The sequence below is a fragment of the Patella vulgata genome, chromosome 1 (assembly GCF_932274485.2).
Source record: "Patella vulgata chromosome 1, xgPatVulg1.2, whole genome shotgun sequence".
NCBI classification, from domain to species: Eukaryota; Metazoa; Mollusca; class Gastropoda; family Patellidae; genus Patella; species Patella vulgata.
In genome coordinates, this window is record NC_065879.2 from 63,549,884 (window position 1) to 63,566,984 (window position 17,101).

Here is a 17,101-nt window from a genome sequence, read left to right on the forward strand (position 1 = left end):
CTTCGTCAATTTCTTTCATATCGATACAAACAAGTAATTGATATACATGTTCAGTCCGTTTGTGGGCAATTTCAATTTACTTCCGCGTTCAGCCTTAAGTTCATTTTGTAATTCAAGTTCAATATGGTGTAACGATAAAACATGGAGTACATGCCAGCAACTATATAAAGTAAAGTAAGTCTAATATCTTGGATTATTAATATCGCTGTAAATGGGATAACGGGATAGAATATGCACGGTGTATATATGTATTAAACTTTTGTACATTCATTACTATACATATAAATGTATAACCACTTATATGGACATCCGGGTATCATTATAGGGAATATGTTGACGGGAAATATTTCAATATTTCAATAGTTTTTGATAATAGTGTGTTTCCAGTAGATATCGTATGTTACACAGAGTGTGTTGGGTATGTATGATTAAATATGGATCCTTAAAACTTAAACGCTAATCAAACTCGAAATTCATAAATACACGGTGACAAGTCACCGTAATGCATGAATTTTACCACAGGGGGACGTGATAAAATGACTGACGAGAGAGAGAGAGAGAGGGGGGGGGGGGAGATTAGGTCTTTTGGGGACGAACAGGTGGTTCAGTTTTATTTCAATAATTATCTTGCACGTAGGAGTCTTCAGCAGTAGGGAGAAAACCCACGAGGTTAGACAGGCCACAGTGTCAGTATTAGCTGTTTCGATAAGGGTATTCATATTATAAAACCACGTGAATTGCGTAAATACAGACACATGTTTTGTGACGTTGAGCTGTGATGAATGAAGATAAGTATACATTATATAATCCTATGTGTATCGAAACGTAGCATGTTAATAAATTCAGAAGTAGTATATCCATATAAGTGTGTTTTATTTTTATACATTATACTAATTAACAATTCCCCGAAGGACGGACAGGGCAGCCCCGGTCATGAGGAGGCGCGTAACCCTAGGGGGTTTACTCCCCCGGGCAAGAGGAAATATTGAAAAACTGAATGTAACACTCCCCCGGGCAAAAGGAAAAATTGAAAAACTGAATGTAACTGGCGATTGCTAAGTACAAATCCTCCCGAGTCATTTTGTTTTTCGATCAATTCACCAAGACTACGCGAGGACACTAACTTCTTTAGGGGTCACTGACAGGCCTCCACGTGCCACTGTATATTCGTATTATCCAAAGAAATCGTTGGTTATAATGCAAACTAGTGGGCTTTCAAATTGTTGGGGTTGGGTTGGTTGGGGTGGGGTGGGGTGGGTGGGGTGGGCGTTGTTCTCCCCCACTGCGCCGATAAATGTGGCATAAATGGGAAGAGTCCATTTGACGTATCTTTGGCGGGGAATACCATACATTGACACTTGGGTGAGGAATACTAGCTAAGCTTCATTTCTGTTCGCTAATGATAGACAGATAAGCTATCACACACGCTGTATGATATGCGAAAGGTGCGCAGTTTATCGATACAACTGTCATTTCAAATGTACTAGGACTGTCCCATGTCATATTATATTCACAAAACGTTCAAGTAGAAGGAAATGTTAGATAACAACTCTACGCTATTGTATTATTCACATTGACTCTACAATAAACAATTTATTGAGCAAAACTAAGTCCATATCAACCGACAGTCAATTATATACGTTATTTACACAGCTAACGTTATATTATCATCTAAATATAGGTTAATTATTTCAAATCTGTGGGTGCGGTGGACAATTTCACCTTTTCCGGTGGAGGAACAACCATTCTAGTACGAACAGCCACTCCAGGTCCCCAAAGTAAGACCGGAGCCCTAAAACTCTAACATTTGGTCGAACTATTGCACATAGATAGATATTGCTGCCAGGCACAGTAATAAATGATCACCGGTGCACGATTTGTTGACAAAATATTGAGTTTTAATATGAATCAACAAGAAATCAGAATTGGGTTCCTTGGTGTATATTTATTGTATGTAACATATTTTATCAGTTCGCTTGCACGCTTCACTTGTTGGAATGAAACTGGAGATCTCAGAGAAAACGCAGAGATTTTGTTGAGGATTTGACTTTATACTCGGAAATCTAGGGCTTATTTTAAGGTTTTTTTGTCCAGGTATGGTTTTAGCAGTTCGCTTGCACGCTTCACTTGTTGGGATGCAACTGAAGATCTCGGAGAAAACGCACAGATTTTGTTGAGGATTTGACTTTATACTCGGAAATCCAGGGCTTATTTAAAGGTTTTATTGTCCAGGCATGGTTTCCGGTGTTTTAGAAAAATTTATAGAATTTGACTTCCGATAACACGATATCACGCTTACACTTTTATAACCAATATACAACAGGATTAACATATTTATATTTATAATCGCGTGTCAGCATCATTAACAGTTCAAAGAAATATCCAAAGGCAAACGAAGCTACTCTGTCACCTGCAGCTGACGATGTTCTGCCATGTAATTTTCGTGTTTTAAGGTGGTGGTGAGAATACGTCAACAATACAAAACTTTTGAAACAGAAATTGAAAGTGGTAAATGATCATAATGATAGCTGTTTCCCCCATACAATCTTCAAAGCACGGATTTCAGATTTTCAACGCACAGATTTTTTTTTATCCAGAGGCATGTCTGTGCCTGCAGGCAGGCCCTGTGGAAATCCCGTGTAGGACAAATTATTTGCCATATTTTAGCCCTGCTCGGATAATCACTAAAGAATCTGCGAGCGTGAAATAGTTCGATACAATTTACATGTTATTTCTTTACTATAATATCGACGTCCCATTGAATGAAAGAGGCAGCTCTATTCATTTTTTTATTGTTTGTCCAAGGTGACGATCTAGAATATAGTGTCCAGCATATTTAAATTTTACTGGGAGGGTTTAATCAAAAAACGTGGGAGAGGTCAATTCCCATTTTAATGGCTTAAAAGCTTTAAGACTTGATTAATGTCACGAGGGTATAGTTCGATGAAATGTTTATTTTCTTTACTACTTTAGAGTTTCAATGAGTTTGGTTGAAATAAGTTAAGCTATCGACACTCTAGAAGTCTATTGGAGGAAAACGAAGAAAAAGAATATTTTTTTATCAGATCTTTATCTGTCTAATTTATTTTATAGTTCGGTAATTGATCTTGATTAAAGTATTGGGACATAGATAGAAACATTGTTATTCGAGTAGAATAAGTATAACCTATAATGCTATGCCTGAATATTGTTTGTATAGAGTGAATTAACCTTTCCAGTTATATCATATGTTGTTATAGATACACATTACCCTTCACCTTTCCCAACTATGAAAACTGTTTAACCATCATCACACGACGTGAACTAATACATTTTTAACCCTCTGAGAAATAGGGGGTGGGGGGTGATGGCCAAATGGTTAGCACGTGCGCGCTGTATCATAAGGCCTGTCATTGAGTCAACTGGCGTGGTTTAGAATCCCCGGTTGTACGTGACAAGGAGTAGGGTCGCCTGTCCAATCTCGTGGGTTTTCTCCGGGTCCTCCGGTTTCCTCCCACTGCTAAAAACCCCTACGCGCAAGCGAATTATTGAAATAAAAAGTTAAACCATAATGTTAGTCCCGAAATGACCTAGTTTGTATCGAGTGGAGATTCCCCCCCCCCTCTCCGTTTATGTTCTTACTAAGTTTATATAATTAAACAAATACAGCAAACTACAAAGTTATGATAGTACTTTTCGAGTTATTAAAATATCCACGGTCTGAGTTTAATGGGATACGGTAAAAAAAACACCGGGCAGAACCCCCTAGGGGGTTTTGACCTAGGTCAGAACCCCCCTAGGTCAAAAACCCCCCTAAGTCAGAACCCCCTCTGGTCAAAACCCCCCATTTTTATATTATATAATATTAAAATCATTTCAAAATTATGTTTTTGTGGTTTGTGAATTATTGAAATAAAAAGTTAAACCATAATGTTAGTCCCGAAATGACCTAGTTTGTATCGAGTGGAGATTAACCCCCCCTCCTCTCTCTCTCTCTCTCTCTCTCTCTCTCTTCGAGATGACAATTTAGAGTAAAATTCAGAAAAAAATAAACGCAAGAAATGGTAACTGAGGACAGATGGGTGTCACTTTCGTCTATGACTTTCTTCGACTTCACGTTGTGGGATCAATTATTTCAATCATCAATTAACTGACTTTGGAACACCGTTTATGCTCTTACTAAGTTTATATAATTAAACAAATACAGCAAACTACAAAGTTATGATAGTACTTTTCAAGTTATTAAAATATCCACGGTTTGAGTTTAATGGGATACTTTTAAAAAAAAACACCGGGCAGAACCCCCTAGGGGGTTTTGACCTAGGTCAGAACCCCCCTAGGTCAACCCCCCCCCCCCCTAAGTCAGAACCCCCTCTGGTCAAACCCCCCCATTTTTATATTATATAATATTAAAATCATTTCAAAATTATGTTTTTGTGGTTTGTGAAGGGAAGTACACAACAAAATCAATTATTTTTATATTTTATTTGCAATTATATGGGTGACATTTTTTCCATCGGATGGTGTGCCCAATACCTTTTATGGTTTGCACACAAGTTGTAAAGTCTTTCTTGTAGATCTTCTGTTGTTTTTTGGTGGTTGTCCGCGTGAGTATTGCAGGAGTGCATTCTTGACATTGCTGTGATCCAGATGGAGATATTCGAGAGGCCGCCAGATTAAGGGGTCTGATATTCCCAGCAGGGCACTAAACGCCCTGTTCCAAGACTCACATAGATTGTTAGTGCGAGACCCACCACCAAGTGTTGTCGGATGAACGTTCCCGAGTTCTGCTGGGAATAGAGGGGGGGGGGGTATAGGAGATTTTAATTTGTAGCGCTATGTCTTCAGTTGAGATTGATCAGATAATTGCTTTTCACTTGAAAGATTACAATAAATGAGGCTATGTTATTCCTAGTAAAAAGCAGATTATGTTATGTTAATGTGTGGTCAATTGTCTCAGTTGGTCATCATATTTTTTTTTTAAATAATATTTTATTTTTCAAATAATATTTTATTTTTCAAATAATATTTTATTTTTCAAATATTTCTTTTTAAATAATAATAAATAAAGGGAATAAATTAATAAAAAAAATAAATAAATAAAAAGGGGGGGTTTTGTCCGTTTTTAATTTAAGTCCAAGGGGTTATGACCTAGGGGGTTTTGACCAAGGGGGTTTTGACCGGAGGGGGTTTTGACACGGACCCATATACCCGAGTTTAATATCCTTTCTAGCTCAGACCAGAACGGCTTAAACGTGGCAAGAGCCACATACTTCTTGATAGTTCTACATAAGGTTCGCGCTAGGATGATGTTTTTACCCTAACCTCTAAGCCGAGGGGGCTATGGGTATGTTCCCCTTGAGCTCCGAATAATGTCTTCCCTACGGTCTCAGCATGATATCTGAAGATTAAACAAACCCGCTCTTACGTATATAGAATAGTATAATGCGTCATCTATTAGGGCGGGACAATTACCATTTTTGGGTAAGTGTTTCGTATAGGCAACGTTTTACGTCAGCACTATTCTAGTTAATTGTACTAATCCGTGCACGAGATGACTGGACTATAGAACCCTACTTCCAGCAATGGATACTGACATAACTGTCGGTGAGTTATTCTAAGATAGTAATAGAATAATGCAAGCCACTTCATTACCCTAGTTTTCGTCACACATCATGTAGGTAAAGATTTCTATATTAAACAGAACACGTTTCTTAATACTAAAATAAACCCTATAGTATTATACATGTACTGAACAATCTGATTAAAACGCAGATCGTATTTCGTTTCGTTTGATCTATAGTTTATAATTTCATTTTATTATTATTCACTACATTATATATAGGACCTAGAAAGATCAAATAACACACTATTTATGGATATCTTATTGTTATGGTTTATTTCATTGCGACGTTTCGACAAGATTTCACAAGTCGTTATCAAGCATATATCAACACAAATAAAATATGCAGTTGATTTCACGACTATAGAAATCTATAGAAAACTACACTGGTAATCTATGACTTTTTGCTAAGGATATACTTCGACTAATGCCATCGGTTAACAGATAGCGGAACCCAACACCTTCGTTAAATATAACAGCTGAGATGTTAAAGAGAACAACAATATGAATTAACATCGAAAATCATAATTTGTACGATGGGCGAAAATTTGTATGGTTGTGCTTACCCGTACAGCCTGTTCTGGGTCTGTATCACAACAGGCCTGTGACTGTTTACTTGGGTTTATAGAACATGTACTTTTATAATTAATTACTGTACTTACAATATTCGTGTGTTAATGTGTATGGCGTGTCTTCTTAATGGTTTTGTAATCTGCTTACAAAATAACGATCTGGATGGTGTGTCCCAACACCCTTGCAACACCCTAGACTCGCTCCTGCATGTACATCACTATTGTTTTACATGTACACCATGTTAACAGTTACATATAAAGACAAAATAATTTTAGTTGTCATACTTATAGCTGACTTTTTCCAATAATCATCATTATTATTTTTAGTTTTAGGTGTTCGAAGATGAAAAATTATATTATACAACCAGAAACTATATAATCTGAGACATAGATAAAAAAAATATCACGGTTGTTAGATCTACCCAGCGGGTTCCGCGTGTTACTTACACTATGGAAACGGTAAGCTATCTTCCAATATTACATTATTTACTTGAACGTTGATTTTTAGATGTTCGTCATGGACGGATTGTTTATGACTCAAGACACAAGAACTACGTGAAACCCCCAAACGAGAATTAAGCATATAATTTCTCGTGTACAACAACCGTCACTTCTTCAGAATCTAATGCAGGGGGCAACTATAACCGTATTTCTTACTAAGTGTGAAAAAGTAAAACATTTGAAAAAGCGACTATATCAGACATGTCAATACGGTAATAGCTGGAAATAATTATTTAGATAATTATAATTTATATGATTACAAGGAAATGAAATGGGGTTTAAGGGTCTAGTTTTATACACCAACCTACCTGATGAAGACAAAGAAAATAGCTTTGATTGAGTGTCTTAGTTTAGACTTCGACAGAAAATTAAACGAAATTAAAGAATATTGATTGAAAGCAATTGAAAGTAATGTGAACTTCATATGACCATAACTTGGTAATACTGCCTTGTATCGTGTGTGATCTTAAATCTAAAAATGAATTGGGGTTCAACGCCCTATTGTTCTGCTCCGAACTTGGCTAATGAAGACGGGCATACGCCATACAATAATAGGAATTGAAGTGTAGTGTTGCAAATTTTAATTGGCATTTTAAATTTAGGGATTAGAGTGTAGCGTTTGAAATGTAGGCATTAAAGTCTGGTCTTTGAAATTTAGGAATTAAAGTTTAGCTTTTGAAATTTAGGAATTAAAGTCTAGCGTTTGAAATTAATTTCACCCAAAACACGTCAGATTATACTTTTATGCCTGTTGAACCGAAACCATGAACATAAAACCTAGATTTTCAAACATTTTTATTATTTTTGTTAATATTATTCAGTTACTGCTAAATACTTACACTGGCTTCATCATGGGCGTACAATTTTGAAAGAAGACCGGCTGCCATACTATACAAATCAAACACATAACATTCAAAGAAGTCAACAATTTTTGAACCCTTATAGAGGTTTAACAAATTTTAAAATTTTGTCACTGAGTTCAAAAGTAATCGAAAGATTTTGACATTGCTCATTCTAAGATATATTTAGTGAAAATTCTGTTATTAGATTTACTTCCGTTCGGTTAGTCTAAAGTGTGCGGAAACGAAGTACTTGACGATGCGCTACTAATACTCAGATTAAAAGGATGCGATTTTTCTGAACACACGACTCTACCACAGATACATGGGGACAGGAACGCCCTTATTGTGCACCTATGTGATTTTTCAAATTTTTGATTTCTTCATATTTTTCATATGTTTCATGATTTCTTCATATTTTTCATGCTCCGGTTTTCTCCTACTGCTAAAGACCCCTACGCGCAAGCGAATTATTGAAATAAAATTAAACCATATGTTAGTCCCAAAATGACCTAGTTTGTGTCGAGTGGACGTTAAACCCCATTTCTCTCTCTCTCTCTATATATTTATTTTTTCATGATTTCTTCATATTTTTCAAATTATGTTTCATATAACATTTACTATCAAACATGTTCGTATTAAAAAAAAAATACGCTCTGATGTTAATTAAAGAGAAAGGTAAGACGCTTTTCTCTTGACATTTTTTTGTCCTTGAGGTACCCCTGTCGCTATTTACTACTTCAAAATCATGAATAAAATTGTCTTGCCTTTCAAATCAGCTACTCGGCACATCTATTAAAGGGGAAATTTAATGTAACTCACTTCACGTTTTCATGCCCGGGTACATTGAGATTTAAAAAAAAACCATTTATATTTATGTCTTTGATAAAATTAAGCTTATTATTTGTACAATTTGTATTATACGACTTCCTTTCTATATAACGAGGTATTTTTATTTTAAATGATGTGAAGAAACTGTTAGATGTAGAATTATAAACATATGTTTGTCCCGGTCTATTTTGTCACTTTTCTTATCTCGTGGAAGCCAGTTCATATGAATAGCCAGTTTCTAACCCATATCCGCTCATACTATCAAAGTCATCCGTGTAATTGTTACCGCTCCTTACCACATTCCTTTGTTTACGTCATTCCCGGAATCTACAAATCGTGATAACGGGTCAACGTAAACAAATACCCATGTGTTAAAATTATATTAAGGGTTTGTTTAATAAATTATGCCACATTGCCTTTTAATAAGGGTATATTTAAAGTTGGTGGACGGCGACATTGTCTTGTCTACAATATCACCCTTACTGGAAGTGGATGTAAACTCTCAGAAATGTACGAACGGCGACATTGTCCTTTGTAAAAAGTATCTTTATATTATGTCACACACTTAAGGTTGGTGGACAACGACATTGTCCTTTAAATGTATAGCCTATACATAAAACCAAATGACTTTATTAGTATAGCACCGGAACTTCTTCCGGTGGCAATTTCTCTATCATGGTTAGTGATGCCGTCTCATGGCTATTATATTAGTATTGCACCGGAGTATCTTCAGGTGATCATTTCTCTATCATAATTACTGCTGCTCTCCAATGGTGAACCAAACTGTACATTGAAAGTGTTCCGTCTTCATTAGCCCAGGTTAGGAGCAGAATAGTAGGACGTTAAACCCCAGTTCATTTCATTTATTTGAAAGTGTTACTTTTTTTCAAATTTCTTTTTATTTGAATGTGTGTTTTGTATTGGGGATTGGTTGGAACAAAATAGGCTTGTTAGAATATTGTAGTCCTTGATAATTTTCTGGCATGCGTTCTTCGAAAGTTTGTGAAGTAGTTACTTTCGGTCTTATAAATCTTCAGAAGTTTCACACTTACAGACGGAGGTCTTTCTTGTGGCTTCAAATTTTATAATAACTAGTGTTTAGACATTTATTCACGCAGGAAGGCTATAATCAACTCGCTAGGGCATCAGCTGGCCGAGATATAAATGGACTTAGTCTCGATTTCCAAGAACCATTGTTACGATGATTGACAATCTGAATGAAATTTTCAATATTCATTTTTCTTTATCTATTTTAGAACTATTATAGCAAGAACGGCCGGATTTTATATATATCCTACATAATGCATCTTTAACTAGGCATATTTGGAGGAGACGTTAGATTCTGGCCTTGCTTGACATAATACTAGGAATTGTTCTACTCTCCAAGCATCTTCCAGATTCCAATAGCATCAAATCAATTTAAAACAGATAGGACAGAATTTATTAAGTCTAAAAATTAAAATATCACTAGTGTTCAGCCACTTGAACTAAATCACCATTCGGTGAATATAAAGATAATATTCGAATAGTTGCTATAAAAAACGAGAACACCAAACTTCAGATGAATGTGTATTATTTCTCAGCCATATATAATACCATAACCACATACAAGTTCAGACATCTTAAAGATTCTTATTTAAAAAGTGTAACATTCATATACTGCAGTCTCTGGTTTTAGGCTGTTTCTTTTGTCTGTCACAATAATAAAGCGGGGTTTTTTGGTCAATAGTGCCCAAAGTACTGATACAATCACAAGCGAGGCCCATGATACTATAATGGTGTGATAATCTGCCAATCGCTAAGATAATTAATGTTTCTTAAATTAACCACTTTAAGTAACCTGCCATCACTTTTCGACCCGGCATTTGGTGACGACGTTAATCCAATCTTATGTTTTTGTTGATTTATTATATTGTTTAATCCTTTATGCATTGTTCATCTATCGACGTGTCAGTTTTAATTACAACATTTACTTTTATCCTATTATCTGATTTTCCTTAAATAGAACACAATTGTACATTTATGTCTACGATATCACCTTAGGTGAAAGTGGACGTAAAACTCTAGGAACGAACGAACATTGATGGCAGTCACTATAGTTAGGATCCCTTACTAAGTGCAGTAACTGACCTGTCAGTACTCACCTCTAAAATACTAAATATACTAACCGGCATAAAACAATATTATAGGTAGATCTATAAATAATACTTATCACAACCAAAACGGCTGCGTATATTAATGGAGATATTTCAAAATAAAACACTTTGCATTTTAAAATGCACGCAGCCATATTAACAAGTTTTTTTTTTCACTTTTGTATGAAAACAATTAATTTTAGGACACAATATTTAGAAATTAACATACTTTTCCTTATCGGCCACTTTTCCCAATACTTTGGGCGCTATTGACAAGGAAATGCTTTTGTCAGTATTTTTTTTTTTTTAAATTAGTTCAGATATCGGATGATGTCTTGAATATGCATATCTATAACATTTCCTTTTCCAGTTACTTTTCTCAATACTTTGGGTACTATTTAATGAAAACACCGCTCATGTTGGTGCAAATATAATAGGACCGTTTCCATGTAAGCGTTTCGCACACAGAAAACAAAATTTGCTCGGTAAACGACTTTTAACATTTTGTTCCGGGTCCTACCTACACGCGTGGACAACCGGATGTTTATGTTCAGCTTCTACTAAGACATCAAACGTGCTTGTTGCTGTATGGTCAGCTTGAAAATGGCAGATTTTTTGGACATGGTATGTGTTATTGTTATTTCAAAACGGCGTCGATTAAACATAAACAATGCCGACCTCCATGCTTTAAAGAGAAATCCTTTCTTATCATGCCATTTACGTGGGATTCCCATAACTATTCTGTGATATTTTCAGTACATACGGACACAGAAAATTCTCACACGGCAATGCCGGCGTTTGTCTGTTGGCGAAAACGCGTATGGAAAGCGGCCCTTAATTCTCAAAACGTCTTCAGTGGAAAATACATTAAGTCTCGTAATTACCCTAATATCTGTGACGACTTTGCCTGAAATTGTGGTCGCCCATACGCCAGTGTGCACATGTACATCTTTTTTATGTCATATACCCGGCTGATGAACATAGAAAATATGCCTTAAAACATTTCGTTCTTTTTATAAATGATTTAGGTTGTGGTATATTTTATTTATGTCGGGTTGTTGAGTATTAAATCTGTCTAAAAAGTCGAGATTGATATAGGATACAGAATGTTGAACCGGAAGGATAAAGTGTATAATGCTATTATATACGTGTGTTTAGTAAAGATGATATTATGACTGTATGATGTAAATACTTGACACGGTTTATGCACACAGTATTATCGTCTAGGTTTATTTGTTTAGGTTGCGTTGTATTTAAAGCTTAATTTGGGTTATTATCCCCTCCTAATGTTATATAGAACCACTTTTGAGCTTTTGCAATAATGGTAAAAATAAGTACATTCTGTCTTTTTGGGTGGAAGCAGACTCCAACACCCAGAATTTGTAATTTCAATATTTCTTATTTAATTCTTTTATTTCAGAAAAGCAAGAATTATATACTAAACGCCGCGGGTTCAAATCCAGCACCAGCGTTGTATAAACAAAAAGACCAAAACCAACGGTTAAAACCACCCCCGGGGGATGATGTTCCTCCGCCACTCCCATCTAGGAGAGGAAGTAACGTGGAGTTACCTCCTTCTAAACCACAGACTTCTTTATTGGAGGTGCCACCACCCCTACCTACACGAAAACACAGTACACATAATCAACCAAATTTTAGACATGCTACAGACACACGAAAGCAAGGAGAAAACCCACCCCCGTTACCAACGAGAAACAGGTCGTCATGGAAACCATCAAATGATGGTATGTAATATAAATACAATTTTTTTTCTGTTATCATGATTAGAAGTGGCGCATTGCATCTCTTTGATAATAATATAAGGCAGTAGCCTACTCATTATTTTTAGCGATTTATAATTTCTACACATCCTTTTTTAGAGAGGGGGGTTGGATGGCTGAATGGTTGAATGGTTAGCACGTGCGCTCTGCATCATAAAGTCTGTCATTGAGTCAACTGGCGTGGTTTCGATTTTCAGGTTGTATGTTACAAGGAGTAAGGTCGCCTGTCAATACCTCGTGGGTTTTCTCTGGGCCCTCTGGTTTCCTCTCATTGCTAAAGACCCCTACGCGCAAGCGAATTATGGAAATACAATTGAACCATATGTTAGTCCCGAAATGACCTAGGTTGTGTCGAGTGGATGTTAAACCCCATTTCTCTCTCTCTCTCTCTCTCTCTCTCTCTTTCTCTCTCTCTCTCCCTCTCTCTCCTTTTTAGCGAATGTTAAAAAATATATCTCAATGAATCCTACTAGGAAAACCGCCGAAATTAAAACAGACTCAAAAGTCTCATTTACAGTTTATGTGCTTTATCAGATATTATGTTTCTGTTTAATAATTTTACAATGTAACAACATGCTAATTATGTCTATAAACATATCTTTACAAGAATTAGATGGGGGTACAAATATTGTATGGGGCATTTAAATTCGTATGTAAACAAATTTGCGCATGATATGCGAAGAGTTGAATTTATAATTATTTTAATTCTTATACATGTACAAAAGATGATTTCAAATCCGTACAGAATAATGGGCCTGCGCTCCCAAAAGTTCTGTTTGCTTTTATTGTCAAGCAATAGGGGAAACCTCAGCACAATACTGACCCGGGTAATGTTTTCTTGAATGGTTGCTGTTGATGGCCTTCCAGGACGCGATTTATCGTCAAGGCTTTCTCTGCCACGCTTTAATTTAACAGCCATATGGAAAAGGAATGGACATCGTCCCCTAAAGCGGAGACCATGTCGGCTGTATCTGTGTTGCAGGTTCTTGATGACTGTCCTATAGCCAGTTTTGTCCATTTCTGGTGATTTCAATTTAGGGCAGTTTTGTCCATTTCTTGTGATTTCAATGGGTAGGTTCACAAGATGGTCGAGTATACGAAGACAATAATGACACTACAGTTGCAGCTCTTATGTTGGTAGCAAAAGTTTGTTTCAACCCAACTGATCTATCTAAAGTGGAGACCATGTCGTCAAATCACCGGCCTTCGCTTCCCCTAAACCTGTGTGAACCAGTTCATATTTACGTGCACGTCCCATCCGAAAAACTATTATACGTTGTCCCTTGCCAGACCCTCCACCACTGAACTTTCTCGGCCGAAACCGGGATCGAACACAGGACCTCAAGATAAGCTAGCCAATGTCTTACTCGCTGAGTCACCACGACTTCCCGGACAGTAAATAGATTTGGTAAATTTTTAATGAATCAATCAATCACTCTCATTTTCCATATCTTTCAAATTCAACTTTCCATTTTTTGACCCGAAAGGGCCAAGGAGGTGTGCTTTATTCCCCAGAATGTATCGGCCGTACTCAACCCCAAACGACCACCACCATAGGCCCCTGATACCATACAGTTTTATTAGTAAAATAATGTGTATTATCTGAACGCCAAAGCCAAAAATAACGTCAGATGTTAATGTGGTACAAAATAGAAATCAAACGAAACGAAATGTTAATATTATTTTAATTAAACCAAGACACGTATTACTAATGTTCATTTTGATTTTTAGTGTTTGAAGAAAGATTTAAATTCCATAAACTTAGTGAATTACCCGAGCCGACTCCTATCACTCTCCTGAAGAAACAGTATCCCTCTGCTCATACCAAGTCAAGTCGTAAGTTCGTTTCTATCATAGCCACAATTTCTCGAGCCTGCACATTTTATCTTCTGTCGTCATTTAATTCAGAAAGCGACTGAAAGATTTAAAGAATTTTAAATTTGAACTCACCATAAAAAGCTATATAATGGGAAGAGATTGTGGTAACTACGGTAGTAGTCGTCTCGGATTACACGACCATGGCATTATATTCATCATGATGAATTTGAAATTATAATATTATATTTTCTATTTCATGGATAAGACTTCCGCAATGTTTCCGATCCTGGCACTTATATGTAGTGCTATGACAAACTTTATAACTTATCTATTTTGGTAGAGTATGTTCATTAAAGCCTCATTGTGTTATTTTAGTGCACTATATATCGCTTGCAAAATACAATATGGTGAAAGATTATTCTCTAATGATTATCGGTCCATTAAGGCTTCAATTCCGTTTACTGTGTACAAATATATGTTGAATTGAAATCCGCTCGCTGTGTTAAAAGCCCGTCGTCGTTTTTTTGTGGACGAACATCATCGATGGACCTGTTTTAAATCCTATTAAATCGAAGCCATGGATTAAGCCCTGAAAATTTTGATATTTTAGCCTAAATTACAAATGACGCATCGTTACTTTAATATCGGGATTATTTGGTCAAGCGGTCTGTCTAACGTGTGCGCTTTAGATCATATAAGGTACAAATATCGCCGACTTTAAACCAAAATATACCACATCTTACTTCTGAAATGGTTTAATTTGTTGTTATTCATGTGTTTTTGTATCATTATTTTTGCAGCTAAACAAAAACCGCCCCCGCCGCCAGATGATTCGACAGAAAAAATGAGACGTATTTCATCAGATAACACGGAAGAAAATGATTATATGTAGGATAAAGGATTTTTTTCTTTTCTAAAATTAAATTGATTGTTAGTGAACGCGTAGCACATCCAGTTGTATCCAAGTTAATATTTAATTCTCTTGGTTTTAATTTAATGACTATTCGAAATCAATCTTTCAGAAAGTAAGACATTCTTGGACTTTTCGTTCCGTCATTTTGTTGACGTTTCTACCAGAAATTGTTACTGTAGGATGTGAATGTGATGTGACTGACTAGCAATCTGCGAAAAAACAATTCCGTGACAATCGAGGGTTCTCGACCATTACGGCCACTTTAATGAAGACCCCGGCTTTTGTGTTGGTTCGTCCGTGATGGTACAACTTCAATACTATTGAAAGATTTAAATAATTTCATTGTCTTTAGCTGGCGATGGCTGTGAAATCCGTTTTGTGACATTCAGGAATTCTTGGTCATCTGTCTTTATCATAATAATAAATGTTTATTAATAAGGCACAAGAATCCATAAATCTTGCTCAACAAATAAACAATTTCTTTTAAACCTAACCGAAACAGCTATTTCTTTAGGTCATATTTGAATGGATTTGCTGTAGAATTGAATAGAAGTTCATCTGATGTTCTCTACCCATTTTTTTTTATTCGAATCTAACGAATGACGCGGATTGATACGAATGTTGTTTAGGGTGTCTAATCGTCGGAATATTAAAATGTGGTATGTTATAGCAGTATACACAATCGTGAGGTAATGGGGTTATGATTAAAACTAAATAATTGGGATAATCTTGTTACACCAACGGATATATACATCAAGACTGTGATGCTGTGTATTATCAAACTAGCAGAATGGGACAAGGAGCAGGTCGGATACAGAAGGAAATGAAACTGGTGTGAAGTTTTATGGCCTATATAGATAATAAACTTAATTGATCGAGGTTTATCCTTTCCTAAAGACCAGAGAGAAGGGGCAAAATAAGAATTTCTTTGCAAGTTTCCATTATGATTAACATTATGGCGTGATCTGCAGTAATAACAACAGATTTAAGGACTTATTGTGTAAGGCATACCAAATCAACTAACCCAATGGACAGTAAAACCAGTAGACACTCTGCTGTTTAAATTTATTTTATTTTACTTTACATGGTAAATGTTTTTTTTAAACAAATGTAATTGAAGTGAATATGACTATTGTACACCTATGCTAGATTAAGCGGTGGGATGGAGTGGGGGGGGGGGGGGGTTATAGGAATATCCATTAGGATGGCATAACATTTACACTCTTAAGAGTTTATAAAATTATTTATTAGTTATTATTATATGTAGCTTTTTTGTTAATCCGCTGAGAGGGATTGTTTATTTATTTTACGCTTTGCTGGACAGTATAGGCTGGATTATAATAATGTGAATGCAATTTTCTTTTAATTGATTGATTGAGATTATTATTACTGGAGATTATTGACTGTAACATTAGAAAGCGAGTGTGGTAATTTGTACAATACTGTAGAAATTATTGTACTAAATACCAGACCAATAGCAAAATAAAGAATCGGAAGTTCCACAAGTTAATCCGCATTCTCGTCAAACATAACACCCTTCAAAATAATAAACTATTGGTTATACGTCGTAGTTAGTTGAAAGGCTAAAACCTTTCATTCATAATATGACAATGGTAATGGCGGAGAAGTTATCTAATTAGATTCGAACATCAAAGAAGTCACCCAATCCTAAGTTAAGAAAAGGTTTAAGTAGATAGCTTGCGGAATAATTTTAATACCCATTTATGTTACCAACGCCCTGCAGGTCGCATTAATTGCATGGCGCATTAATTTCTTTTCTTATGTGTCATTGTTATTTAACGAACTTACTGGACTTACAATACATTATCACGGTCACCAAGAATATGAATTAAGTTTGGAAAACTCATTAATTAAAGGAGCTAAATCGCTAATATTTGGGATCTAGAAATTGACCCAAATGGGTCGCAACGCATATAATAATGTAATCTGGTTGTATATAAACTGATTTACATTCAATTGTTTCCGTTTTTACTCTAATTTCAAATCAGTTATATCCAGCGAAATACGGGATGTGTCTCAACCCTATAGCAATTTCTAGCGTCTGGTTATTCCAGTCTATTGAGCAAGCTCTCCAGTTGAATAGTGCTA

At 35.9% G+C, this 17,101-nt stretch overlaps 1 long non-coding RNA gene across 2 annotated transcripts; it reads left to right on the forward strand.

The window, feature by feature from the left end:
• LOC126816340 (uncharacterized) lies at positions 1 to 16,969 on the forward strand. Of its 2 annotated transcripts, none has more exons than XR_007678316.2 (5): positions 1 to 174; positions 6,502 to 6,633; positions 11,901 to 12,225; positions 13,993 to 14,097; positions 14,880 to 16,969. It is a non-coding gene; the product is annotated as an uncharacterized LOC126816340 (long non-coding RNA). The 2 variants fall into 2 exon arrangements; XR_007678317.2 differs by lacking the exon at positions 1 to 174 and adding an exon at positions 313 to 418.
• The last annotated feature ends 132 nt before the right edge of the window (positions 16,970 to 17,101 follow it).